Source organism: Phoca vitulina, unplaced genomic scaffold, assembly GCF_004348235.1.
Source record: "Phoca vitulina isolate PV1807 unplaced genomic scaffold, GSC_HSeal_1.0 scaffold8, whole genome shotgun sequence".
In the NCBI taxonomy this organism is placed as follows: domain Eukaryota; kingdom Metazoa; phylum Chordata; class Mammalia; order Carnivora; family Phocidae; genus Phoca; species Phoca vitulina.
The window spans coordinates 67,496,544-67,524,335 of record NW_022589711.1 but is presented as its reverse complement, the minus strand read 5'-3'; the positions used below and the strand labels follow the sequence as shown (position 1 = coordinate 67,524,335).

At 35.9% G+C, this 27,792-nt stretch overlaps 1 protein-coding gene across 1 annotated transcript in view; it reads left to right on the top strand.

The window, feature by feature from the left end:
- Positions 1–1,418: 1,418 nt before the first annotated feature.
- NAALADL2 (N-acetylated alpha-linked acidic dipeptidase like 2) overlaps positions 1,419–27,792 on the top strand; it is a 1,292,620-nt gene continuing 1,266,246 nt past the window's right edge. The window contains exon 1 of the mRNA XM_032407181.1: positions 1,419–1,522. The gene's annotated coding sequence lies outside the window, so the exon portion shown is untranslated. The remainder of the gene's footprint in view (positions 1,523–27,792) is intronic.

The window sequence follows — 27,792 nt, the reverse complement described above, 5'->3', positions numbered from 1 at the left end:
ATTTCACATCTGCCAATTTACCCTTGTTCTCATTAAAACTTCAACTGAAAAACCTTTCTTTCAAAAAGTTTGACCCTACTTAGAAAGGCCTAGCAAAAATTCCTTCCATGCCTTGGTATTAATTAAAACCACCTTTCCTCTAGGCAGTTCCATTGTATAAAAATGATATAATAAAAGTAGATAAAAAGAAATACAGTGAAAACAGAAACAAAGGGGAGGGAGAATGAAAGTGGGAGAAATGGTTACTTGCTTCATAATCTTTAACTGTATGCTCATTGTGGGTGGGTACTCATATATTAGGTAACAAGTTTGGCTTTTATTTTCAAGTTCACTTCTTAAATCTTTATTCAGATTCCTTTCTTCCAAAATTGACAATACAGAGGGAACATCATACAGTTATTAAAACTAAGCAGAATACATCCATCTGGAATGCCTTTCAGGAATCCAGCCCACTAAGTTTTGCTATGGGTTTGATGACTCAACCCCCTAAGATGCAGCACAAGGAAGAATTTCCTCATTTTGCAGAACTGCCAAATCTCATTCATTGGAGTGAAGGCTCCTCATTTGGGGCTCAGTTTTAGACAGTTGTTTATCTGTTTAAATTTTTTTTTTTAATCTCTCTCAGCAGAGGGAGTTTGTCATGATTTTCTAAGCAGCAAGTAAACATACTCCTTCCTTCCCCCATGAAGCTTCAGATTTTTGGTCAGTGTGCCTAGTTTTTCCTTTTTTTTTTTTTTTCTTTTTTCTACCTCAGCTACATCTCTTGGCTTCGTTTATTTTTTGGAGGCTCCAATTTATTTTCGTCCATTGAAACATTTGTCTAATTTACCCCCCTTGCAAAAGTCCTTGCTTTATTTTTATCTTCTTCCTTGTAAAGCTGTTCATCTAAGCTCCTCTTCACTTTTCCGCACTTTATTTTAAAATCATAATTATTAACGTTTAGTGCAGGCATTATGCCAAGTACCCTCCCAGCATTTTCTCCGGAGGGAGGCACCTTTATTATCCTGTTCGACAGATGAGAAACAAAGGCACGGAATTCAAGTAACTTGCATAAGGTCCGTTGGTGAAAGTGAAGCGTTATACCCAGCTATTGGCTCCAGAGGTAATGCACTTACGGAAAAAAAAATCTTTAAGAAGTTTTATTAGACACAAAGAATACCTGTAAACTATGTGCTAATTACAAAAAAAAGTTCGTATCTGTCCCCATGAGACAAGTTTTTCAGTTTTCGCCACTTAAAAAAAAAAAAAAATCCCTTTCCTATTTTTGAGCCTCTTGCCATTTAACACGGTTCCTCGAGGCCCCTCTTCCCACTTCGCTCGGCAAACGTGTCTTTTATTATGACTCAGCCCAGCCCGCTCCTTGCCAAGCGGCTGACGCTCGCGGCGGAGGCGCCGGGGCCGCCGCTCGGGGGCGAGGGCTCGCGCCGCGGCTCGCGCGCTCTCCTCCCGCTTTACGGCTGCTGAAAACCCGGCCCGCGCCCGGCAGCCGTACCGCAGACGCGCCCGCGCCCGCGCCGCTCAGGTAATCGGAGTCCTTCTGTTTTCAAAGTTTTGCCAAAACCAGCTCGGCGCTTTGAGGCGGCGCGGTCTCGGCCGAGCCGTCCAGCCCTCCCTCCGGCCCAGACTGGCGCTGCTGTGGTGCTGGCCGCACCCGTGCGTGGGTCCCGGGACGCCAACCCGGCGTCGGGAGCTGGGCGGAGGGGCGCTCGGGCGGCGGCGGGGCGGGGGCAACTTCGAGGGGCGGTGCACGGGGCACCTGGCTCCGGCCGCCCCCTACTCAGCCCCGGCACTCGCAGGCCGAAGGAGCCCGCATCTTCTCCTCGAGGCCCCCGCCCACCTCCCGAAGCCGATTGTCCTAAGAGCGGAGCCCAGGAGCTCCCGAGTGCCCTTTTCTGACACGTTCACACATGCACGCAAGCCAGCTGGGCTGCCGGACGCGGCACCCTAGCGGGACGCAGGTAAACACAACCGGCACCGCGGACCGGTGTTTTGGCGATGGCTCGCCCAGAGTGACGCCCCGCGTGTGGAATGCCGCTACAGAGGACGCGCAGGATGGCTTTCTCAAGGAAGTTTATGAGAAAGTGTTGAAAGAGCAGCCTGTGATTAGCGCCTGCGCTGGCTTCTACCTTAGTGTCGGCCTTAGCACACATTTGCCCTGCGGTCTCATTCTTCTGTAGCGCCAACCTTTAGCCCCTTGACCCTTTCGTTTTCCACATTCTTTAAGCCCCCCCCCCCCCCCATTTTCCCTCCTTTATTGGGTAGGATGTCTTTTGGTGTCTGTGTTCTTTTGTTCCTCACTGTTAGAATAACGAGTTCACATACAGTATCATTTACTTTTCTATCGTCCCTATGCTTACTGTTGCCTGTGTATCCAAGAGCAGAGTAATAGATCCTGGACCTGTTCGTGTATGTCCTACTACCTCATTTAGCTATGCAGAACAGAAGACTTGGGTTTGTTAGAAACTTAGATAATGGTGCTGCTTGTTGATGGACTACATCTTGACAAACATAAGCAGTTATGTCACAGGTTCCAGTGGCATTCACTCCATTTAGTTCAATTCAGTAACAGTTGTTTGAATGCCAATCATGGGTAGTGGGTGACAGGTGAAGAGAAACAAGATTCAGTTCTTGTCCTACAGAGACTCAATCCAGGAGAAGGGCCCATAATTAGTACTGCAGTAGTGGTACAAAGCTCTGGGTGAATGGGGGGAAGAAGATTAAGGAAAGGGTTGGGTTTTAAACTGGGCTTTGATGTTTGAGTAGGATTTTCCCCATTTCTTTAAACCGTCCTAAGAATTCTTAATAGGAAGAGGGTATCATTCAACAGTACTTTCACCTGAAACTACTCAGAGCTTTTTCTCCCCCATAATTGGCAGTAATTGCTGATTTCAGGACTTCTGGGAAATATGAAAGTAACTCCTTCCCAAGAGTGATCTAATGTATTCCTGGTATCATACAAAGAGTATTATAGACTTTTATTATAGGACCAACAAGGATGAAATGATCAGTTTATTAATTACTTACAAAAGCATTAACAGATTCGCAGAGACCTCAATATTTATTCATTTAGTCACCAAATGTATCAAATGCTTGATGTGTACCAAGCATTGTTTTTGGCACTGGAATAAAGCACTGCCTTCTTGGAATATACATGTTAGTGGAGGGAGACAGTATATATAATAAATAGAAAAATATGTGGTGGTACTATAATAAGCGCTGTGGAGAAAGGGTGTGTATGTGTGGTGTGTGTTTAGTGGTTTAAAATAGGATTGTAAGGGAAGGCCTCCAGAGAAGGTGACCTTTCAGTAGACTTAGAGCAAGTGAAGGAGTTAGCCATGTGATATTTGGGGCAAGAGCTTTCTAGGTGCACAGAACAGAAAATGCAGAGGCCCTACATGCCGGTGTGTTCAAATATCAGCAAAGAAGCCAGTGTGGGTGGAGTGGAGCGGAGGAAGGAGGGACCTAGGATGTGGTCTTAAATGAAATAGAGGCTAGATTGTACTAATGGTTTAGTAAGCTATTGTAATGACTCTAGATTTTACTCGAAGTGATATGGGAAGCCTTTGGAGTGTTTTCATCAGAACTGACAACTATTTGACACCATTACTCTGGCTGCTATGTTGAGAACAGATTGAAGGAAGAAGGCAAGGGTAGAAGCGGGCGTGCCAGATAGGCTTTTATAATAATCCATGTGACAGATGATGGTAGGTTAGATCAGGATGGTAACAGTGGAGATGGTGAAAAGTTAAGATTCTGGATGTATTTTGATGGTATACTCTACAGGATTTGCTGACAGGTTGTGTATGGAGTATGAAAGCAAAAGAAACTTAGGAAAACTTAATTACCTAAGCAATGGAAAATACAGATTTCCATTTACTGAGATGGGAAGATAGCAGGAGAAAGATATGGTGAGAATTAAGAATTTGGATTTGAACGCATTAAGGATTAGATGCATTTTAAGTATCCAAGTGGGGATGTCAAACAGGCAGTCTGAAAGCCAGGCTAATGATATACATTTGGGATTCTTCAGCAGATAATGTATTTTAAAAGTGAAGAGATTGGACAAATTCTTAAAAAAAAAATGTGTAGGGTTAGAAAATAATGTGTGGGGTTAGAGGACCAAAGATTGATCCTTGGGACACTCCCACATTATGAGATGAGAAAGAACCATCAAAAGATTCTAAAAATGAGCTGCATGCTTGGTAATAGGAAGAGTTGGAGAGTGTAGGATCTTGGAAGTCAAATGAAGGAAGTGTTTGAAGAAGTAGGGGACCTGTCAACTGTTCTAAAGATGAAGATTGAGAATTGACTTAGCAAAGGAAATCATTGATGACCTTGATGATAGCAGTTTCCATGGAGTGGTGGGTGGTAAAAGCTTGTTTGGAATGTTTGAAAAGTGGGAGAGAAAATTGAAGGGGGTGATGGTATACATCCTTTGAAGATTTTTATTGAAAAGATAGGGAGAGAAATGGAGGATTTGTTGGAGGGCTGTATGACAGAGTTTTAAAGATGTGTGAAACAATGGTAGGCTGTTTTGCTAATGATAAAGAGCCCATAGACCTGGGAAATTGATGATTCAGGAGAAAGAGGAATTGTTCTCATGTTAAAGAGGATGCAACAGGAGAGGTTATCTGTCACTAGGATGGGCTATTAATTGGTAGTAATAAGAGAGAAGGAAAACTGTGGACACAGATGCAGGTGGGGATGTGTGTGGATGTTCTCTTTGAATCACTTCTCTTTTCTCATTGTGATGAGTGGCAGACAGTTGTGGTACATTAGAAATTTGTGAGAAATATCTTTTCTTCCCATTTGGTTAGTGGTATATTTGGTGAGTATATACTGTGAGATTTCAAAAATTTCTTGAAGCAAAGAAATATGTGTTTGTTGAGGAAAGAAGAAGGGGAATTTCAGTCTTGGGTTCTGCTCGGGAGAAGATTCAGAAAGAAAGTTGAAATTATAGAATAAAAGTGAGCTACGGGTGAAGGAAGAAATAAGGTAAGCAAGATCATACCATGAAATCTGGGAAAGGCTATAATGAGGAAGGTAAAAACATTGAATTTTACCTCTAGTGCTGTTAGATAACTACAGTAAAGTTCTAAGGGTATTATCATCATATCAAATAGATGCTTTAATTTTTAAGTACCAAGTTTGATCTAATGGAGAGCAGTGTTGCTGGTGGTGAATCTACTTATGGATAGGTGGTATTAGACCTGGAAAGAGATCTTAGCTAGAAACAGATTTCAGGTTGGATTTTGAAAATTATATAATGAGACTGGATTGGCAACAAATTGGGTACGGGGAAAGATAGCATTTTGACAACATTGCTGATGGATATTGAGGAGTTTGACAAGATGTAGAGAATTGTTGGAGTTGGAAATAGGACTTGTTTGAGATGACTTTCCATCACTTATTTAGGGACCATTTGTTTATTTAATTCTAATTATAAAACAAGGTTCTGTCTGAGGTCTTGGCAGGAGATGGTGATACCAAGATGCAAATGACATAATCCCCGCCTTCAAATTACCATATCTAGTAGAAAAAAAAAAAACCAAAAGAATGTACACAAATATTCTGAGAAAATTGGTAAGTACCTTGAGATGTTTTAAAAAAAATTTATGGAAATTATCAGACACTCAACAGTAGAATAGTATAATGAATCCCAATGTATTCATCACCCTGTAAAATCTCTCAGTTTTCTGCTGATTTTGTATGTTGTGGGAGAGTAGAATATGCAGATTGTTTCTGTTTGTAGATCAGAATATGAAGACTTCATCGAGCCTCTCTTATATGGATAGGTAAAGGGACAACTGAACTGCATTGTAGTTGGTTCTAGTTCTGTACCTGCCAATTGCTTGCTGGGCAAATTTCTGTTACTTGTTTCATCTCTCTATTCTTCATTTTTTTGGTAGAGTGTGGTGTTATTCTATATCAGGGGACTGCAAACTATAGCCCTCAGGCCAAATCCAGACTTCCACTTGTTTTTCTGAGTAAGGTTTTTTGGAGCAGAACTACATCTATCAGTTTATTATCTGTGTCTTCATTTGTCATAGACTATAGCATTGAGTAGTTGAGACAGAGATGCTGTGGCTGGAGAAGGCTCAAATATTTACTCTCTGATTTTTTACAAAATGTTTGCCAAACCCTATTCTATGTGATCTCTGACATTCCTTTAGCTGCAATGTGTTAATCATTAGTGTACCAAAAATTAGCAGTCATAGCTAATATTTTCTGAGCATTTGCTAAGAGCTAGCACTGTTGTTTTGGTTTGTATGTACTAGCACATTTAATTTTCACCAAAACCCTATCAGGTAGGTCTTAATATTTCAAAAATGAAACTAAGCCACAAATGGGTAAGTAACTTGCCCATGGTTATATAGTAGTAAGTAGTGGACCAGGCAGTCATGTTACAGCATCCATATCTGTAACTATAATGCTACATTCTTTTTAGATACATAGGAAAAATATATATGAAAATAATTTTAGCCAATGAGAGTATGAAAATCCATAAATCAATGCTTTGCAGTAAAGTCCTGTGTTGTGATTATATGTGTAAAGCCTGTAAGATTCTGACTAATCCTGAATGTGTATTACAGTTGAAGAGGTATGAAATCTTAAATATACCTGCATAGAAAATTCTAGTATGTCATCATTTTCTCGTGAGGCCTTATTTTTGAAAGAACACTTTAGTTTAAAAATTAAGTAAATGTAATATATTTTAGGAGCCTATTATTGTTTCTTCTGACAATATTTATCAGTTTTTAGGAGTTCATACCTTTAGTAAATGACATGATTGCTTGGTGCAAAAAATTAGAAGTTAGGGGCCCAGAGTTCTAGTCCCAGTTCTGTTCCCAAATAGTTTTTGTGCCTGTGTCTTCCTTCGCCTTCCTTTTTTTTTTTTTAACTGAAAAATGAGGAGGTAGCTCAGGATCATTTTAGTGCTTCTTACAGCTCAAAAATATGATTATATAATTTTTTTACATGGTATATTCAAAGAAATAGATAAGATAGCAACATGGAAGAACGAGGTTTGTTAAGATAAAAATTTAAGCTCTCCTTTTTCCTTACTACACACACATAACGTATACAGATATGTATACACATAAATATGAGCAGTCATATATAGCTATAAAATCAATGTGATTTTTTAAAATATGTGATTTATAGTCATATTTGGTGTATAGGCAGTTAAATATCTGTCCTTATGTTTGTCTATTTTTGTATTTGTATGAAGGAATAGATAATTTTTCCTCGAGCCAAAAACATACAGTTACATAGAAAGTGAGTCTTGATGAATTCCTTGACCTCTGTGATCTGGCATATTGTCTCATGTGTTCTTTTGCAAAATTTGATTCATTGCTCAATTTGTTTGCCATTTAAAAGCAAACGGTATGCTTGAAAGCAGGCTTGTCTGTTTTGCACTGTTGCATAGTATATTGATGTCAGACAAAATTGTAATTTAATTGTTTTGACATTTTGATCTGAGTGGTTCAGATAAGAAAGGTGATTTGTCTTGCATAGAAACCTAGTATTTTGAGCTCAGCATGATTTTCCCTACTTGTTTGTAAGTGTGGTTTCAATGTTTAAAAAGTTAAGTTTTAATCATAATGGGAATTTATGCTTTCAATATTAATTACCAAAGTATGGTTTGTTTAGGATATATTACATATATTTTATTTTTAGATGTTTAGTCATGAAAAACTTTAGAAGAGCATGAGTCCTTTAAATAAACAGATAATGAAAATTCTATACTTTTGACTTTTTCCATTTTATGTAATACTACTTATGAATGTTTTCTATATTAGAGATGGCTTTTTGCTTTTTTACAAACTTGGCATATAAAATTATTCATTAACTTCTTCAGTTTTAGGACTTTATTATATTGGTCCAGCCTTATTTAGTGGTAAATTTGTAACTGCATGAGTTGTGCTGTCTTATTCTAGTGCATTGAGTCCAATTATCATTGGTAATAAAATAACCTCAAAGCATTCTTAAATGTACTTTGAATTTGTTTATCTTTTTACACTTAGAAACTGGAGAAAACACACAAAGTAGAAACACTTCTAAACAAATCGTACTCTGTAAGTAGTAGTGTTTTTTTGTTTTAATTTGTTTTGTTTTAATTATCAATTTAACACATTACTCAGTGATTTGACAACTTTTTGGGCATCTCCTGGTTTTAAGAAGCACTTATAGCTTAGCTCCCAGAGGGGACCATTCAGGTTTTTTTTTTTTTTTTTTTTTTTTACCAAACCTGAAACATATTTCCTGCTTGGCTTCAGAACTCTTCAGAACCAAAATACCTTCTGGTACACTGTAATACTTTTTTTGAAATGCTGGTTGTAGAAGTCAGCTTGAGATTTTTAATTACATTTAGGTGATAAAATCTTCCTTTATCAGCCTTCTCAAGTGATGTGAATCTGATTGGGAATGACTAAAGGAGCCTCACAGTCTTGGACCCTTTTCCTAAATTTAATTTTGCTACATTCCCAGAAAACTTTAAAAATAAGAACTAGGCATTTTTAAGCTAATTATGCAGGAGGGCTATTCTTATGTATGTATGTTTGTGAAAATGCTTCAAGGCTTTACTGCTTCTTGTTAAAATGAGCCAGTGTGTGAATGATGTTTCCCTGGGGAAGCTCTGTTTACAGGAGGTACATGGTTCCTAGGATAAGCCTGTTTTTAGGAAGTCATAACTGAAATGATAGATTACTAGCAGTTATTCCTCTTCTAAGAATTTTCCTGAAGATAATTTAGTCAACAGGGTGTAGTGGCTATTTGAGAATTGGCCAGCCAAAATGATTTGTAAATCACCACCTTGTAACTGGAAAGTAAAATGCTGATTCTCCAGGTGTGGTACTTTGAGTTGTGTTGGAGGGTTTCAAGCCACAGATAAACATGGCCATCTTCTATGAATATCAGATTTACTAAAAAAATTTTTTTTGGGAAAAAGTGTTAATCTTAAAATCTTAAAAATAAATGGCCACTTATTTTACCAGCGAATGAATTTATTTGCAAATAGCAGAGGAATTACAATTTGGGACACATAAGTGATGGCAAACCATAGACAAGTCTGGAGGACATAGGTAGAGGAACTGTTTTTTTTATAGAGAAAATGGAGGAAGTTAGGAGGGGCTGCTTTGAACAAAAATCTTTTGCAGGAAAATGAGAGTTCAGGGTGGTGAGACTGAGAGTTTAGGTTTCTCATTGGCTGAGTTGTGGCAGTTTGTCATTGGCTAGGCTGTTGCTGGGCAAAGAGGAAATCTTCCTTCTTGCTGGGGTTGTAAAGTGAACTTTCTGCTCAAGAATGTGAAGTAAGCTTTGATGGGAAGTTTGTGCATGAGAGCTCTCCCTTCAGGGCTCCCTGACTCCATTTTAAATGAAGTTTCCCTTTATTAATTTTCATAGTAGTTAAGTAATTTAACTGGTAAATTAAATGTTTGAAAACATAAATGAATGTGAATATGACATCAGTGTAAAATACATGATTTTTAAAATAAAATTCAGGCATTGAAATAATTTCTTGCCTATTTAGGTCTCTCAAATATATTTTCAGACCCCGGGAAAGGATATAGGTTGACATACAGATAGGCAGTTTGGTTGTCATGTTCACGTCATGTTTAGTCCCATTAAGCTTATTGTATACTATCAAATATTCAGATTATTTGCCATTATCTACCTGCTTTGGTTTACTTGCTTTCCTGGTATTTGCCCACACTGATATCTTAGATTTGTGGGAATAATGTTCCTCTTTACTCTTCTATTTTTCTCCTATACTCCTGGCATTGAGATATTACGATTTCTGATATGCCTCCCTCCCTCTTTTTTTACTTTTTATTTTGAAACTGTAGATATATAGAAACATGGACAGATGGAACAGAAAGGTCCTGTGTTCTCTTTATAGTTTCCCCCATTGGTAATGTCTTACATGACTATAATACAGTATTAAAACTAGGAAATAGACTTTGGTATAACATGTATGCAAAATTTTATGTGATTTCATCTCAAGTGTAGATTCATACAGTTTACCACCACAATCAAGGTATAGAAGTATTCCATTACCACAGGATCCCCCTTAGAGCACCCTGCAAAAAAGATACTAAAAGAAGCAGAGATATTTAACTTAGTTAAGGAGTTATTCACTTTCTTCTTTCTAATTTTTGAGATATTTTTATGTACACGGTAGGTCATTTCATATTTGGGGTTGTGTAAGAGAAAGATGAAATACTATCAGTATACTTCAGGAAAGCTTTAAATAGTTAAAATAGTCACAAATAAAGATATAGATAAAGTCATTTGTGAAAGATTTTGAAGGCTCAATCTCAAGTTTGTCTTCCAAAACTTGTGTTTTGAAAGGTTAGACATTAGACATTCATATGCCTGAAGATGGGGACCAGGATCTCTGTCTCTATGACTAATCCTTATTTGTGTCCTGGAATTGACCAGATGAAACTTAAAAGAGCCTTCTATTTCAACCAGCCTTCTATTTTCCTGTGGAACCCAGAGTTGGAGGAAAATAACTTTTTAGCATTATCAAAAACACTGTTAAATGACATGGTGCCACATTTGATTTTATTGGTACGAATGTCTATAATAAGTACATGAGGTCACTTACTTATTTTGTTTAACCAACATTCTATGAGAATAATTATTTTATTACTAGGGCCTCAGAAATTCTTCTTGATAGATTTTCTCCGAAGTATTTCCAGGAAATCATGATCTGGGATTTTAGTGTCACATATTGTCATATGAATAGTATAAATGTATTGTTAAAGTACAGTTGTCATATATCTTATTTTAATAGCTTTAAAGATATTTTTACCTTCATTTTTTTGAAAATTTGTGATCTTAAATATTTAAAATAGCTGTCTTCTGTCTGGTTTTCAGCTGTAAGGCAGTAAATTAAACTCTTTTTGGAGTTTTGGAGATACTGTTGAAATTTTGTACTGTCATAGTAGTAGCTGCTTTTCCATTCGCCCTTTACCATTCTTTTTAGGTTATCAGAATAAAGCAAAGAATTCCTATCTCTTTTCTGAGTTTTTGCTCTATTATCTGAATGTATTTCATAATTTTGTTATTGTAGTGATATTTACACATTAGGTCCAGGTTACTGTCATCTTCATTATGTTCCTTATCAATTTTCCAAGGTTAAAACATAAATATAACTATATATATATATATTTTTACTTGCTTTACTAATTTTGAGTTGGGTGCATAGAAAGGACAAGGCAGAGAGTGAGCATATTCATCTTGTCAAATATATTTTATTCTTTTCCACCAGTTGAAATGATGTAATTTTTCCCCAAATCTTTAATTTCACTCAGAATGAAAAAAACTATTTTAATGGTTATTAAATGTTGAACATTTTTTAAGTTAGTAAAAAAACCTGATACTGTGTATGTCTAGAAAGAAAGGGTGGATTGGTTTCTACTTTTACCAAGGATGACATGGTATATTGTCATCTCTCTCTAACCTCTGTATCAACCTTAATTTGGGAATGTTGGTGTGCATTCTACTAGTACTGAGGGTTTACTTTATTGTCAATATTAGAGATAGTGACATTGGTGAGATTCAAGTGACTCGTAATCACAAGTTCTTCCCTTGAATGGAGAAAGTTGCTCTTGACTTCATTGCTGCCTGGTATATATCTATAAAAAAGCAGCTATTCTCTTATTTGTTTAGTATCAAATATAAAAATCTAATTGTGTGATTTTTCATATCATTCAACTCAATTCTAAAGCAAGCAGAAAACTACATAATAGACGCTTGATGTGTTTGTATTATAATCTAGACATTTTCTTAGTATTTATCCAATTTGAACTACTCTAAACATTTTTATTTTTTTTTATTTTTATTTTTTTTTAAAGATTTTATTTATTTATTTGAGAGAGAGAGAATGAGAGACAGAGAGCATGAGAGGGAGGAGGGTCAGAGGGAGAAGCAGACTCCCTGCCGAGCAGGGAGCCCGATGCGGGACTCGATCCCGGGACTCCAGGATCATGACCTGAGCCGAAGGCAATTGCTTAACCAACTGAGCCACCCAGGCGCCCAACTCTAAACATTTTTCTGATAAAAAAAAAATCACAGTGTGTTCAGGACAAAGTAGTTATAAAACCTGTAAATGTTTGATAAAGAAGGACTGCCATTATACTAGTCTCTGTTTCTGATTAAAGAATTGCTGTTTCTCATGTCTTTTTGTTTACATATTTTTGGGGGTAGTGAGAAAGAAATCTCTACCCATTTTTACAACACATATTTTGTCTGCATTGCTATTCCTTCACTTTAATATAAAAACAAGAAGAGCAGGATGCCTGGGTAGCTTAGCTTGTTAAGCGTGGGACTCTTGATTTTATCTCAGGTCATGACATCAGGGTCCTGAGGTCGGGCTCTGGACTCAGCAGGGAGTCGGCTTGAGATTCTCTCCTTCTCTCTTTGCCCCTTCCCTTGCTTGTGCGTATGCATGTGCTCTCTCTCTCAAATAAATAAATCTTAAAAAAAAAAAAAAAACCCAAAACATTGAAACCAATAAAACATTGTTCATTAATGCAGTGCTATGCTAAGGGTAGTGGAGGGATTAAGGAAGGGCCTTGTCAGTTTGGTATCTGTATTTCAGTAGCTCACTTTTTTGTGCAGTTAATGTACCTTTCTAGGACACCTGCCTTACCTCATTTCCTCCTCAACCCACTTATTATATGTATGACCAACTTTCAGAATTTTAATTTATTTATTTATAAAGTGATACTAATAGTCCACTGTACAAAGATTATTGTAAGAATAAATTAAGATGGTATGCAGGGAAACTGCATTATCCTTACATATGTGAGTATCTTTGGAGTTAATTGAGTCTGGTTTAAATCCCATTTTCCATCTCAGTATTCTACTATTCTATGATACTTGACAACTTGGTTGGCTTCTTTAAAATGGGAATTATTTTATCTACCTCAGAAGGTTGTTTTGAAGTTAAATCTGATAATAATGTATGTGAAGCACCTAGTACATTGCCTGGTACCTAATACTTAATAAATGTTATTTCTCTTTTTTTTCCTCCTTCCCTTTTCTCCATTTTCTCATTCTCCAACTGTCTTGGGGAAGGGGATCTGGTGAAATCAGATATGGGCTAGGTTGAAATTGTTTTCTGTGTTCTTTGCCAAGCCCCAAAGAAGGGACTTTCCTTTCCCAAAGGAAAGTCTTTGTTGAGGTTAGTGAGGGGGTTTCCTTGTGGGTGAAAGACTTGGGAGATTTTACAAGTCACCATCTACCAACAGTTGTCTGATATGTGGTTGTCTAATACTGTCACTCCTCTGCTTAAGTCTCTGACATCTCCTCACTGCCTTTGGATGAAACTAAACTTAGCCTGCTGAACAAGACCCATTGTAATCTGGCCTCCATTATAGATTCCACCTTCATCCCCTGTCCCTTATCCTAAAGCATAGTTTTTGATTGTAATTCCTCCACCCCCATCCCATGCTTGCATGTGTGTGTGGAGAACAGGGCACTCTGGCCTGAAGATGCTGAAGGAAGAGGTGTGTCCAATACACTTGGGGGATGTGTGGCACTGTTTCGTGCCCACTTGTATTTTGTGTGGATACTCTGCCTGGAATGCTTTTCTCCTTGCTGTAAATGATAGATACTTGTATATCCAGCAGTAGCCAGTTAAAGTATCTTTTTGTAAATGGCCACACCCCCATCCTCAGAGCTGGTCACACTCCCTCCACTGTGGTCCTGTGTTCTCTTGTATATATGGCTGCCTTTATTAGCACGGTTTTCGTGTATCTTTCTTTTACCATCAAGTTCTGTTTGCCACATGGGCACAGACATTGTCTTTTAATCTTTGCCTCCTTATTCGTTTATCATTACATTTCCAGAGCATGCTTACTCAACTTTTTAGATGAATTTATCTTCATGACAAAGCTAAGTGCCCTATAATGTGCTGTAACACACATAGCAGGCCAAACCAGAGCTACTCCTGAATCCCTCCCCCACCCAACTCCCTATGTGAAGATGTAACTTCCACAAGTAGATTATAATCTTGTGAGTGTACTCTATACTTACCCTTGTCAGGCACACAGAGGATGCCTAGGCTAACAGCAGATAGGATTGGTGGTTGAAAGTACAACTTCATTATGTCATTTCACTGCCTTTTGCTGCTTAAGCAAAGTTGGTGTACTGAAAGGTGAAGATAGATTTATAGATAGAATCACTTTGTCAAAAGCATCTGAGAACAGCCAGTAGGGCTAGGTTTTGCCCCTTTGCAAGCTTATGAAGGAGGATAGCACACCGTGTGTGTGTGAGTGTGTGTGTGTGTGTGTGTGTGTGTGTGTGTGTGTGTGTGTCTCGGGGGAATGGATGGGTGGGTGGGAAAGTGGAGCAGGAACGAGAAAGATGATGAATCCTAGGGTCATACAGGGGAAGTCTGTTTCTAAGTAGTTCTCAAAGACACTTGAAATAAGTAGTTAAGAAGAACTTTGTGAGTATAAAAGGTGTTCAAAGTAGAGCTAACAGAATGGAATGCATGAGGGTCAATAATAAAATTGGAGTTGAAATTATAAATGGGTCACATGTAGGTCTCAGGAATGCCACCTACTGGGCCCATGTTCACCTTTTGGGATATTTATTGCCCTGAAGTTACACTGCGCAGTAGGGAGGCATGGGGAAAAAGATACAGAAAGATTAAATCAGTTTGTTTTTTCCCCAAAATGAGTTTTGGGATATATGGCCTGAAACATGGTTTGTGGACAGAGCTAGGAAATCTGGGTTTTTTATAGTGATAATAGGTAAGTGGAGACCATTTGGACCTAGGATTCAGTTCAGTTCAGCTAACTTCAGTAAACACTGAGAGCTATTCTTGGCTGAGAAAAAGAAGAATATTCTGATTTGCCCTTCACAAAGCTTGTGTTGTAATTGGAGGAGTGAGAGAATAATTACTAAAAGGTAAAATAGTGTTTTGTCTTGTTATTTTTTTAAAATTCACAAAACTATGGTTTTATCTGAAACACTGATTTTATTTTATTACATAGATTGGAGAGATGATGATTTAATGCTGATATTATTAGATAGTAGTACCTTATAACATATTTTTAGGATTTGCTTTTCCAAAAGTTTATTGTGCTTACTCTGTTTTCAGATTGCTCTTTGTTTCTTCTGTTGATATTGAACATGTGTGAAAAATGAGATTGGTAAACTTGAAAAAAGTGTATTATTTTTAGAACATCAGCTTTTTGTTATAACAGCTTTATTTTATGTGTCCTTCATTGAAGCCACATTACATCCTTCTTTGAAGGATGTAATTATATAAAACTGATAAACACAAATGTTGGGATATAAAATCAACACTTTTTATATTTTATTCTCTAGAGAACATTATACTTATATTCTTAGAGTATAAGTTACGTTAAGTGATCATCTTGTTTATCCCTTTTCATTTTATAAAGACGCATTAAATGACCTCAGACTCACATAGGTTTGACTCAAATGAGACCAAGTTGGGACTAGACATTGGTGTTCTGGCTCACAATACAGGTCTCTGCTGCTATCCATGTATTTGTGTTAAGGAAAAGGCTTTGTTATTAGTAATGGCTTTCCCTTTTTTTTCCACTAAGATGGCAGATGGACTCAGTGTACTTTCATTCATTATTTTGCATTATTTTTCTGGAGCTACTGAGTTGCTCAGGATTGCTTCCTAATTTAGTTAATATATTTTTTCAAGTCTCTTATGTTTTTTGGGGCTCTAAAGATCAGAGTAGCAAGCCAGCATTCTTCCAGGGCAGAGGGAAACCTGAGGGAATGGGCAAGAGTGTAGGGCAGGGGTTGGAGGGAAGGGGGATGGTCCAGAGGAATGGTTCCCAAGTTTTTTAGACAATTCCCACTGTTCTTTGACAAAATGAGAAAATAAGAATTATGTAGTGAGTTTTTCCACCATCTTTTATTTTGTAATTATATCCTATTCTTTTGAGTAACATTATTGACAAAATAAAAAGTTGGTAACTCTATACTAATGCTCTCCTATTTTTTTTTTTTTGTTTGTTTGTTTTTTTAAAAAACTTTATGGGTCCATGCAGCCCAAAAGGTGTAGGAGACACTCATCCAGAATCTGCAGTGCTGTTTGGGGAGAAAAGGTCCAGGTGAAAGCTGGATGATATGAGGAAGTGGATGCCTATGATGGGAGAGATGCTAAGAGACCAGTGTGTTTAAATGGATGATAGGATGTCTGGGTGGCTTGGTGGGTCGAGGGTCCGACTTTTGGTTTCAGCTCAGGTCGTGATCTCTGCGTTGTGGAATCAAGCCCTGGGTTGGGCTCCAAGCTCAGTGGAGAGTCTGCTTGGGATTCTCTCTCTCCCTTTCCCTCTGCCTCTCCCCCTTCCCCTCCCTGGCACACACTCTCTCTCTTTCAGATAAATAAATCAATCTTTAAATGGACAGTATGTCAAATTTGAGGATAGTGGGTTTGTGGGGAAATTGAAAGTGAAGGCTGTTTATTTAGTTGGCTCTCAATGTCAGTGTTAAATGAGGTTTGCATATGAACATGTAGTGGACAGTGAATTGGAAGCATGCTTATTTGGAATTCTTGGTGTCTGTGTTGGATTCATTCCATAATCTTAGCCCAGTTATAGAATCACTGAGTGTTTCACCCTCAAAATGGGAATTAAAAATGCTGATTTTTAAAGCACTTTAAGATCCTTAAATGAAGTGTACCACTGCAAGCTTCAAAGATAGTTTCTTCACTTAGATACAGTCTTTGAAATGGTATTCAACTGAAGCTTTACAAAGTGGTATCAGGGTTCCTAATGACAGCAATCTTGCCTTTTGTTCATGTTTTCAAAACCCACCTGCATGTTATATTATACGTGCTCTGTAATTATGAAGTGATGTGAAAAAATTATTTAATTTTTTGGAAAGTTGCTTAACATGTTAATGGGACACTGGCAACATTACTAAGATTAAAAATGCAAACTGCTTTACAGAGATCTGACTTTATAGGACATAAATGCATGCTGCTAAAGCAAAATGAAAAAAGCAAAAAAAAAAACCAACCCCACGAAAAACACCAAAATAATCCTCCTTCTCCTCTACCAATATCACCTATAAACAAGCCCCAACTAAAAGGGGATATACTAGGGTACATTAAGAGTCATGTCATCTGGAATCAACATATAGAATAAAGCATATACTAAGAACTATTTCTGATTTTTTTCTTCATATCATATAAGCTCTAAATGTGTTTTTCTCTTGGATCAGGAAGAGAAAGAATTCAAAGATAATTTTGTATTTGGTTAGCTTTTATGTTCATGTATAAAAACAGTGTGAGAAAAATGGAAACATTTAACATTCCTGCTTCAAGTTTAGATAAAAAGATCCCAGTAATATAAATCATGTATTTAAGACTTGTTTATTTATTGTGTAATTTTCTGAAAGCAAAGTACAGTTGACCCTAACAACGTGGGTTTGAACTGCCCAGGTCCACTTATGCATAGATTTTTTTTTTATAGTGTAGTATGGTAAATGTATTTTTTCTTACGATTTTCTTAATGACATTTTCTTTTCTTTAGCTATCTTTATTGTAAGAATACAGTATACAATACATATACAAAGTATGTGTTAATCAACTGTTTATTGTATAGGTAAGGCTTTTTATTAGTAGTTAAGTTTTTGGGGAGCCAAAAGTTATATGTAGATTTTTGAGATTTTCGACTGTGTGAGGGTCAATACCCTTAACTTCCTCATGTTCAAGGGTCAACTATAAAACTATTTAAAAATAGAGTGTCACTCTGATTTGTTATATTAATTTCAAATTGACTTTCAGGGATTATGTTATTTGAAAAACCTTTTATGTTTGTAAATTTTCTAATGATCAAAATAATACAGAATCATTGCAGAACATTCGGAAAGCCTAGAAATATATAAAAAAATAAAAAAGAAATTACCCTTTAGTTACTACCCAGAGATGCGCTTTTAAAAATCTCAGCATTTTTTCTTCTGATTTTTTTTCTATTTTATTTTTTCTTTACATTTTTGAAATCATACCAGAAATTTTAACATTCTGCTTTTTCAACATAATATATATTATATTGGTGTATTACAATATATATAGAATATATAGAGTATATATATTATATAGAGAGAGCATTTTAAATATTATTTTAAGCCTTGTAAACATAATTATTGATTACTACATGATGCATTACCTGGCTTGGACACAATAAATCTGTTTCTCTGTTGCTGGACAGTTAAGTTGTTTGCATAAATATTAAATCTTTAAATTAATGCAAGTTTTTTTTTTTTTTTTTGAGGCTTTTCTCTTCAATTGAGTAAGCTTATTGATAAAACTCTTCTTAAGATTAGATTTTCCGTTCCTTCTTTTATTCCCCCAGTTACATGCTAGCTAGTTCCTGGGCTTTTTCCTCCCTGTTCTTTGTAATCTGAAAAACTCTATGTTTTCTGCTCCTTGTATGACAACTTCAGTTTAGCTGTGATTGATGTATTATGATTGTACATAGGTAAAGTATATGGCTCCTTTCTTAAAGTTACCATGAACCTCAACAGGAGGTTCTTATGCAGCTTGAGTGCTATAAATATACTTTGAGAGAATATATACAAAGATGTTAAATAGAATATAAGGAATGAAGTACTACTTATTCACTGTACAGTTTAAATTTTTTTCTAGTATGAAGCGTTTTATGTCAGTTGTATGTAAAATGAAGTATTTTACACCAATATTAATACTGATGATTGCATGAATTAAGTATTGATTTTTTATGTATAATTTACTTTTTATTGATCTCAAGAGTACAACAACAGCTTGTCAGTACTATATTATAAACATTCTATTGGCTGTAAGGGGCATATCTGAATTTAACAATTATATTCTTTTCAATAAAATTTGTCATTTTTGCAGGAAAAGATAGTGTTATGGACAAGATTATTGAACAAAATACTTCGTCTTTAGATTCCTTGATAAGGCTATGTGGATTTTTCCCTGGTTTAAGATCTTTTTATTCATATTGGAAAAAAATACTACCAGTCTATGCAGAAGTACATTTCTAGTCAAAATAATGTATGTTTCTGGGGAAACTTTCCTCAACATTCCTTTCCTCTAACTTGATTGAAATTTATTTTAAAAAAAAAGCTTGTGAAGTGAAATTTAATTAAATGTTGAAATTATTTCTGAAAATAGTCACAAAATATTATAAAAACAAAAGTCTGCATTTTTATTTAACAAAGCACTCTGTGTGTATGTGTGTGTGCATGTGTCTATGTGTGAGTTTATTCTTACATCTATATGTTAAGATTATTTTAAAGGATAAATAGCTTATCTGGCATTATATACTATGAATATCACATCTTATTAAAAGAATAAGGTGGTAATAATAAATTGTATGTTTTATGATTGTATTTCCCTTAGATTATTTTAGGAGTTTGTCATATAATGAGATATAATTTCTTATTTCTCAGGTTTTTATTGCAAAAATATCTCTAATTTTTAATACTCTATTTAATACCATTGTTTTACTAAGAAGGCATGAGAAAAAATATTAGTTTGCACATAAAGAACCCTGATTTTTGTTTTAAAATATTTTCTCCTTAAATATTTCTTCTTAAATGTTATTCCTTATTTCCATAAAGGATAGGTTATTATTAGAGCATTATCTTTGTATGTTGCAAAATCCTTCCAAACTCAGCACAAAGACAACTTTAATGAATAATTAAAAATAAAATGATGCAGCAACTGTCTTTCTAAATGGAAATCAAGTAAGAATATATACCATTTTTTCCCCATAAATCTACTGAAATCAGAAGTAAAATTTCCTCACTTTTTTTTTTTTTTTTTTTTAAGAGAGGGAGAGTGGGGGGAGGAGGGGCAGAAGAAGAGGGAGAGAGAGAAACTTAAGCAGGCTCCATGCCCAGTGGGGAGCCTGAGGCAGGGCTCAGTCTCACAACCGTGAAATCATGACCTAAGCCAAAATCAAGAATTGGGCACTTAACTGACTGAGCCACCCAGGCAAAAGATTTTATTTATTTATTTGACAGAGAGAGACACAGTGAGAGAGAGAACACAAGCAGGGGGAGTGGGAGAGGGAGAAGCAGGCTTCCCATTAAGCAGGGAGACCAAGGCAGGGCTCCATCCCAGGACCCTGAGATCCTGACATGAGCCAAAGGCAGATGCTTTAATGACTGAGCCACCCAGGCGCCACCCACCCTCCGCCCCCCAACAGTATATTTTTCAAGTGAAGGTAAGAAAAGGCAAAAGGCCTGTTTAGAACCAGTGTTAACACACAATGAAGTTAGTTAGCTAAAATAAGCCAGTTCATATTACAGAGTTATAATAGGGAAGGGTCTTACAAAATTAAGGGTTTGTTTTCTTTTTTAGCTGATTGGTTTATAATGTTAGAGGTGCTAGTAGAGTGTAGTTTAAAAAAAAATGGCAGTTCAGTAATCCTGTTTGCTTCATTGTCAGTGTTCTCTCATATCATTACACAAAGGTACTTGTGAAAAGTCTATATATCTTTGGGCTTTAATTAGGCATGGGAACATGCAGAGTTTAAAAGTAAAAGTAATTGCTCAGCCTCTGATAACTTGCATACAGTGAATCACCTTTAAAAGAATGCTACATAAAACAAACCATTGTATAGAGGAGATAGGAAAATACAGTTTTGTTGCTGGGTCTGCTGGGAGGGATTTGCAGATTTTGTGAGATCCTGCCGAGAGTCAAGCAAAATCTGCATTACAGCACATTATCTCCTGTGGGGAAGAACCAGCAGGACTGCTTATGGTTCTCAACTATCTCTGCTGTGTATACTTTTGTCCTACTATGTAAAAAGCCTCCCATTTGCTGGAAACAGTAAGAGAGTCTAACACTGAGAGAAAAAGATAAAAAAATAATGAAAAATACCAAGTACATGAGAAGAACCTTTATAGCCAAGCTTGACAAGCAGACTGGGAGTCAAGTTGAAGGGCTAATATGATTCTGCATAAGGTCTTTTATTTTAAGAAATAAGTTAAACAGTAATCGGTTTTATAGTAGAAAAACTTTATAAGTTGAACTCTAAAATAATCATTTTAAAGTTAGTTGTTAGATTCATTTTTTGTGTGTGTAATTTTATCCTAGTTTCTTGTATTTACTTATTGTAATTTCTGGTACTTTTCAGGAGGGAGGATGTCATCAATAAATCATTTACATTGTCTTAAAAGCTTATTTCTGCTTCATACAACAGTGGTAGGGTAGTTTGTAAGCATCAAACAGTTTTTAAAAATGAATAAAATTGTTGCAGTTATGTTTTCATATAACAGAATTTGTCTAAAATAATGGTTGCTCCAGGATTTTAATGCATTAAAGTGAGTTAAAACAAAATGATTGATTTTGACAAAATTCCAAATGAATGTTACTTAGATTAATGTATATGTTACTTTTAATTGAACTAAATATTTGTCATTTTCAAGTAGATAACTCTTTAAGATACTGCATTATGATTCATTTTTCAGGTGAAAATGTTAAATGAAATTTCAAAGGGTTTGCCAATATTTTTCATCCTGTAATAATTAGAATAAATAAGGTAGAATAGAAAGGAAGAAGTTAGTGACCATGCTGTTACTTTTAAGCATTTTACGATCTTTACTGAGCAGTTGGTTTATATAAAAAGGCCCAAGAATCTTTGGTATCTTACTTTAGGGATAATCCTTAAATGATGGAAAGCTGTTGATAATTTTAAAGTATATGTAATACAAATTTTCATTATAATTCAAAATAACTTTTATTTTGAAACCTATTTTTATACACAATGAAGACTTTTTCTTGAAGGGTCTTTGTATTAAAGAGATTGGGTATATATGTATGATTCTTTGTGTATATGTACTTTAAAAAAAATAACTGTTCAAGTAATCGATATTGAAAAATAATTTTGACACAATTGAACTGAAAAAGTTTTATCTTTATATATCAACACAATTTGCTAGTGATCTTTTCCAAAACAGAAACTATGTTTTATTTACTTTGAGGTCCCTACATCCAGGACTGTGTCATCTAGTGCAGAGTACATATTCAATAATGTTTACTGAATGCATTTCAACATCTTGTCTCATAAAGTCTTATTTGTCACTATTTAACCAAGCTAAGATACCACATTTGTTATATAAGCCACTGAAAGTTTAAATGACTTTAAGTGTTTCTAAATCCAGTTGTTAATTGTATTTGAATTACTGTGCTTTTTTGCTGTGAGGAGTAATCATTTGAGTAGAATAACAAGGTGTCTGAACTGATGTGGGAAACAAAGGCAAAAGAGAAAAATTTCCTTACTGTCTACAGCCCACTGACAAGTCCTCGAAACAGGCAGAGTGACCTTCCTCTGGGAGCTCAGCTGCCTCCATGTTGACACTTCGCTAAGGGCAAAAGGCAATCTTAGCTGGACCCCTCAGGATCCTGTGAGTCTGCTTTAACATCTAAAAATTCCTTTGGAAACTTCCTTTATCTCTGCCCCCCAAGATACATGTTAGCAATCATCCTCCAAGCATATGGCCCACCGATATACATCTGAGGGACCTCATGACTAAGTTTTTACTAAACAGTAATGAATGACCTTTTCTGAACAGCAGCTAGCCCTCTCAAGCTCCTGGAAACCTTGTTTCCAAAATACCTTGGAGGCTTGTGTTGTCCCTAACCCCCTCCCAAATTGGAAGTATATAATCAGTCACCCCTTACAACCCTGGTGCAGCTCTTTCTTCCCATTGGTCCCGTCCCCATGCTTAGTAAAACCACCTTTTGGTGCCCAGGATGTCTCAAGAATACTTTCTTGGCCATTGGCTCTGAACCCCAACATTTCTACATCATGAACAATAATGTATTTTTCCTTCCTTCAAAAATGCTTTTGCAATTTTATATCAATTTTCTGACCATAGAAAAGGTGTTTCTGACATCAGTCTTCTATTTTGGTCAGTTCTCTAATATTTTCTTATTGTTTATTAATTGTAATATATCTTTATTTCTGAGTTGTATTCTTATACCTGATGCCTAAAAACAAAACATACTTTTTCCTTTTAATTTTACTTCAGGTTTTTACTTTAATACCTCCACAGCCCAGTCTTAAGGGTGCATTTAGACACATGTTTGTGTGAGTCTGTTTATGTGTATATTTGTAGAGACAAAGATACTATAACAAAGAGACCCAACATTTACATTGGCTTAAATAAATAGAAGCTTATTTCTCCTTCACATAACAGTGATAGGGTAGTCCAGGCCTGTCAAAGTCATTAGCTTCACAAAGTTACCAGTCCACAATGCATTACATTTTATTGTTCTGCAGTCTTGTAGGGCACTGTTCTTGTCTGCAAGGTTAAATCTGGATCATTGCCATGTCTGTATTCTAGTTAGAGAAAAGAGGGAAATAGCAGAAGCAGAAGAGCAGAAGGCAAACAATTTCCTTTAAGAAAGTAGTCCAAAATTTGCACATTCCATTCCAAATTGTCACATGGCTACACTGGGTTGCAGGGAAAGCTGGAAAGTGCGGTCTCTCTATTGGTGGGGGGCACTCAATCAGCTAAAACTCTGTTACTATGAAGCAAAGGAAAAATGGACTTAGTGACCACTACAGTTGCCACAATGCATTTAAATTGTATCCTGATGGTTGGTAGTCCTGTTTATTTATGCTATTAAGGAAAGGATCAAGGAAGAGGGTATTTCTGGCTTTCTGCAGTGTGTCAACAGTGACCTGGCAGCATCATATGTCAAGCATAATTAGGACTTACAATGCGAAAATTGAATCTTAGTTGTGCTTAAGGCCTAAGTGACCTCATGTAAGGACTTTCCCTTCAGTATCAACCTTAACAGAATTTGGGTTTGAAGGGTTTTATTAAGGGAAATTGGGTTTCATACACAGGACACCTGGGTGTCCATTGTTAAATATACTGCTTCTTCATGTTAATGTTACTGTTACAATTTCCTTCATTTTTTTTTTCGCAGCACTTTGGTGAAGTCATAATTCCCAGTGGTGCTTTTCGTATATTGTCCATTCTCTTAGCTTAAATGAGTGTAAGGCGTGTTAGAACATTTTTAAAAAATGGTTTATATGTTCTACCTTCAAATGTAAGACTTTTCACATTAAAACACTGGAATTTGCTACATCGTCAAAGCTGAGGGAATTCAAGGACCCTCACATATATTGCTGGTGGGAGTCTAAAATATCAGTCCTTTGGAGAGCAATTTGTTAATATTTATGAAAATTACTAATATATATCCCCTTTAATACAGCAGTTCTGTTTCTACAGATATACTTACACATGTGGCATGATATATTTATAAGATTATTTGTTACAACATTGTAACAACAAAGATTTGAAATATTCTGAATCACTGTCAGTTAGGGACTAGTTAAAAAAAACATGTACTTCTATAAAATGGAATACTATGTAGCTTATAAAATGTTGAAGCAGCTTACTTACTGAAATGAAAAACTCTCTAAGATTTATTATGTGGAAAAAAAACCCCGGTGTAACAGTGTAAAACAATATGTGTGATAAGACTCGTGTGAAAAGAGAGGAATAAAATGATACATATTCAGATAGGCTTGTAAGCACATAAAATACCTTCCACAGAATTAAAAATGCATATGGTAGAACCAATATATATATATTTTAAGAATTACACTGTAAACACCCTCTTAGGAATCCTAATTTTATTCTAATGAAATTATATCTATTTTGACACAGTGAGGGGATTTTTCTTCTTTAAGATAAAAATTGCAGTAGAAAAATACAGTACTGATTGGCTAGTCCAACTGTCTCCGATGCAGCAGTTCTCTTCTATAGTATCCCTACTGATTGGTTATCCCTCATGTGTCTGAACACTGCCACTGATAGTACTCTATTACCCTTCTAAGGTTGCGAGTTGTGTTCATTTAGCTACAATGAGAAAAGATCTGTCTGGGGTAGGATAGAGATCTGGGAACTGGACATTACTAATCTGAAGTTACTGAAAAATTCAAATTCATTTCTTGAAATAAGGGATAAGATTGTTGTAAGGCATCTGTAAAGAGTGTCCATTTTTCCTATTTGAGGCAATGAATTCTCTTGTTAAATAGTGTTAGAATTCCTTTTTATGTGAGGCTAAAATCTACCCAGATTTACCTTTTGTATGACTTATATTTGTTGGATCTTAACTCTGTTCTGTGAGTATTATTTAAATAAAAGTCTTTCAGATATTTGAAAAGAGACACTAAAGATCCTTTGTTCTTTTGACTGTTCTTCATATTATATAATTTCCAGATTTTATTATCCTGTTTCTCCTGTGGACATTCCTCAGTGGAAATGTGGTATGCAGAAGTAAACATAAGTTTCTAGATAGAATGTCAATATACAAAGGATATGCCTTGTTTTAGATGTGTGTATGTGTGTGTATGTGTTTGTTTTAATGCTGAGCAAGAGTGTGTTAGTTCTTTTGGCACGTAGGGCACATTGTTGTCTTATTTTGAGTTTGAGGTCAATTAGAATACCAGATATTTTTCATATGAATTGCTATTAACTATTGTCTGTACAGTTACTGTCTCTTCAGTACTTTTTACTTTTTATATAAACTATTATAATTCTCATTTGTTCATCATAGAAATTTTTAAAAAAAAAATTTAGGAAAGCAAGAAGGAAATTCCAAATTGCACTCATTATAGCCTCTATTAATACTGCATTGTATATCCTTGCAGGGATTCTCTAGAATAGTGTTTTTTAAACTCTAGGATGCTAACCAGTAGTCAGCTATGACAGTCAATTTAGTGAATTAAAATCAGCATTTGAAAAAAGAAATAGAATCATATAAAATGGAAAATACTGTATAGCATTTACAGAGAAAGAGTAAATATTGTTCCATGAAAATATTTTAATTAGGTACTTTTATATACGCATCTGTGCAGTGGACCAAGATGTACAATATATTTGTTAGAATTGATCACATTGAAAAAAAAATTATCAGTGGGTAAACTGTCCTTTTTTCCCCCTTTCCTCCTTTTCTTTCATTTTCATTTCTTTTTGTTTCACCATCCATCTTGGCAAATGTTCAACCAATTTTGAAACTACCTAATTAAACGATCATCCAGCCCACTGTTTTCTTTTGTTTCCACAAGAATTCCATGAGAGACTTTATCAAATTTTTTTCCATATATCTTATATGAGGTAACATACACAGTGGTTGTAAGAACAAAGCCTCTGGCAGAAGAGTGTTCCAGGTTTGAATCCTATGCCCACAATCGACTGACTCCCATGTCCTTGGGTAGTTTGCTTTATCTCTTTATGACTCAGTTTCCTCATTCTTAAAATGGTGGTAATAAAGTTTTTCCTCATAGGGTTATTATAAGGGTCAAATGAGATAATACTCAATTAAAAAATACAGTGTTCAGTGAGTGTTGACATTACTGTTAATAACTTTAGTGTGTCTTTAATTTTCCAGATTAGTGATTCTAATAGAAGATTATTAAAATCTAGCATGACCTCTTAATGAACTCATGATAGCTCTTGATGATCAAGTGCTTCCTTTTATAAGAGCTCACAAATCATCTATTAAATAATTATTTTTAAAAGATGTATTCTAGGGGTGTCTGGGTGGCTCAGTTGGTTAAGCATCTGACTCTTGATTTCAGCCTGGGTTATGATCCCAGGGTTGTGAGATTGAGCCCCGCGTCAGGCTCCCAGCTCAATGGGGAGTCTGCTTGAGATTCTGTCTTTCTCTGCCCCTCTCCCCTGCTCTCTCTCTCCTTCTCTTAAATCAACCAACCAACCAACCAATCAGTCAATCTTTAAAAGGTATATTCTAGAAGTGTGCTAGGGATTATATGATAGTCTCTATCTGTAATTGCTATCCTTTGCTCTTTGAGAATCAGGATTTATTTTCCGGTCTCAATTTTCTGGCACACTCAGTGATCATATCTGCACTTAATGAGAAAATTTTGAATTAGAGTTTGTTTGGGACTTTAGAGTTGAAATCATTCATTTAAGACAGCCAGGTACTCCTACTGTCTCTCCATCTATCAGCCTTCAGTTAGCTGTTAACCATGGTTATTATACCTTTTCCAGTGTGAAGATCATTCTCCTTGATAGAACTAAATAGGAATCAAATAGTTTCACTTTCTCTATCATTTGTTTCCATTCATTTGGCAAGTATTTATTGAGCTGCTAAGTACATAGATTGCTCTTGGTGCTTGAGAATCAAGGCCCTGGAAACAAAGACTTGTCCTCAGAGGGTACCAGTGTGACTGTGTGTATGTGTGTGAGTGTGTTTATGTACGAGTATGTATAGGGAAGAATTGGTGAGCATCAGGGAAAGAAGGAGGGATCACAAAATTCCATTTATAATATTTCTCTTTGTTTTAATCTTTCAGGACTCTGTTTCTGTGCTTTACTGTATTCATCATTTCATTAAACTTGAGGACAGAATTATTGTTCTTTGCCAACCATGTTTTCTTGGTCTATTCCACTAGACATAAGTTGCATCTCACAGTGGAATGAATCCCAAATATTGTTCAGAACCAGATGTTGCTCTTATAAAGCCATCTATATGACCAGCTATTCCTTTTCCATATTTGTGTTTATTTTCCAATATCACTACTTTCAGTGGGTAAGAGAGATGAAAATACCTAGGTTTCAATGTCCTGTAACTTTCTACTTAGGACTTTATATAGAGTTCTCCTGACAGAATCATGTGCATGTGGTACAGTGGAAAGAGCATAGTCTTTGGAATTAGAGAAACTTGTGTTCAAACCCTGACACCCCCTTCAGTTAGCATTGTGATTTTCTCTGTGTTTCTTATAAACTTCAAACCTAAATTTC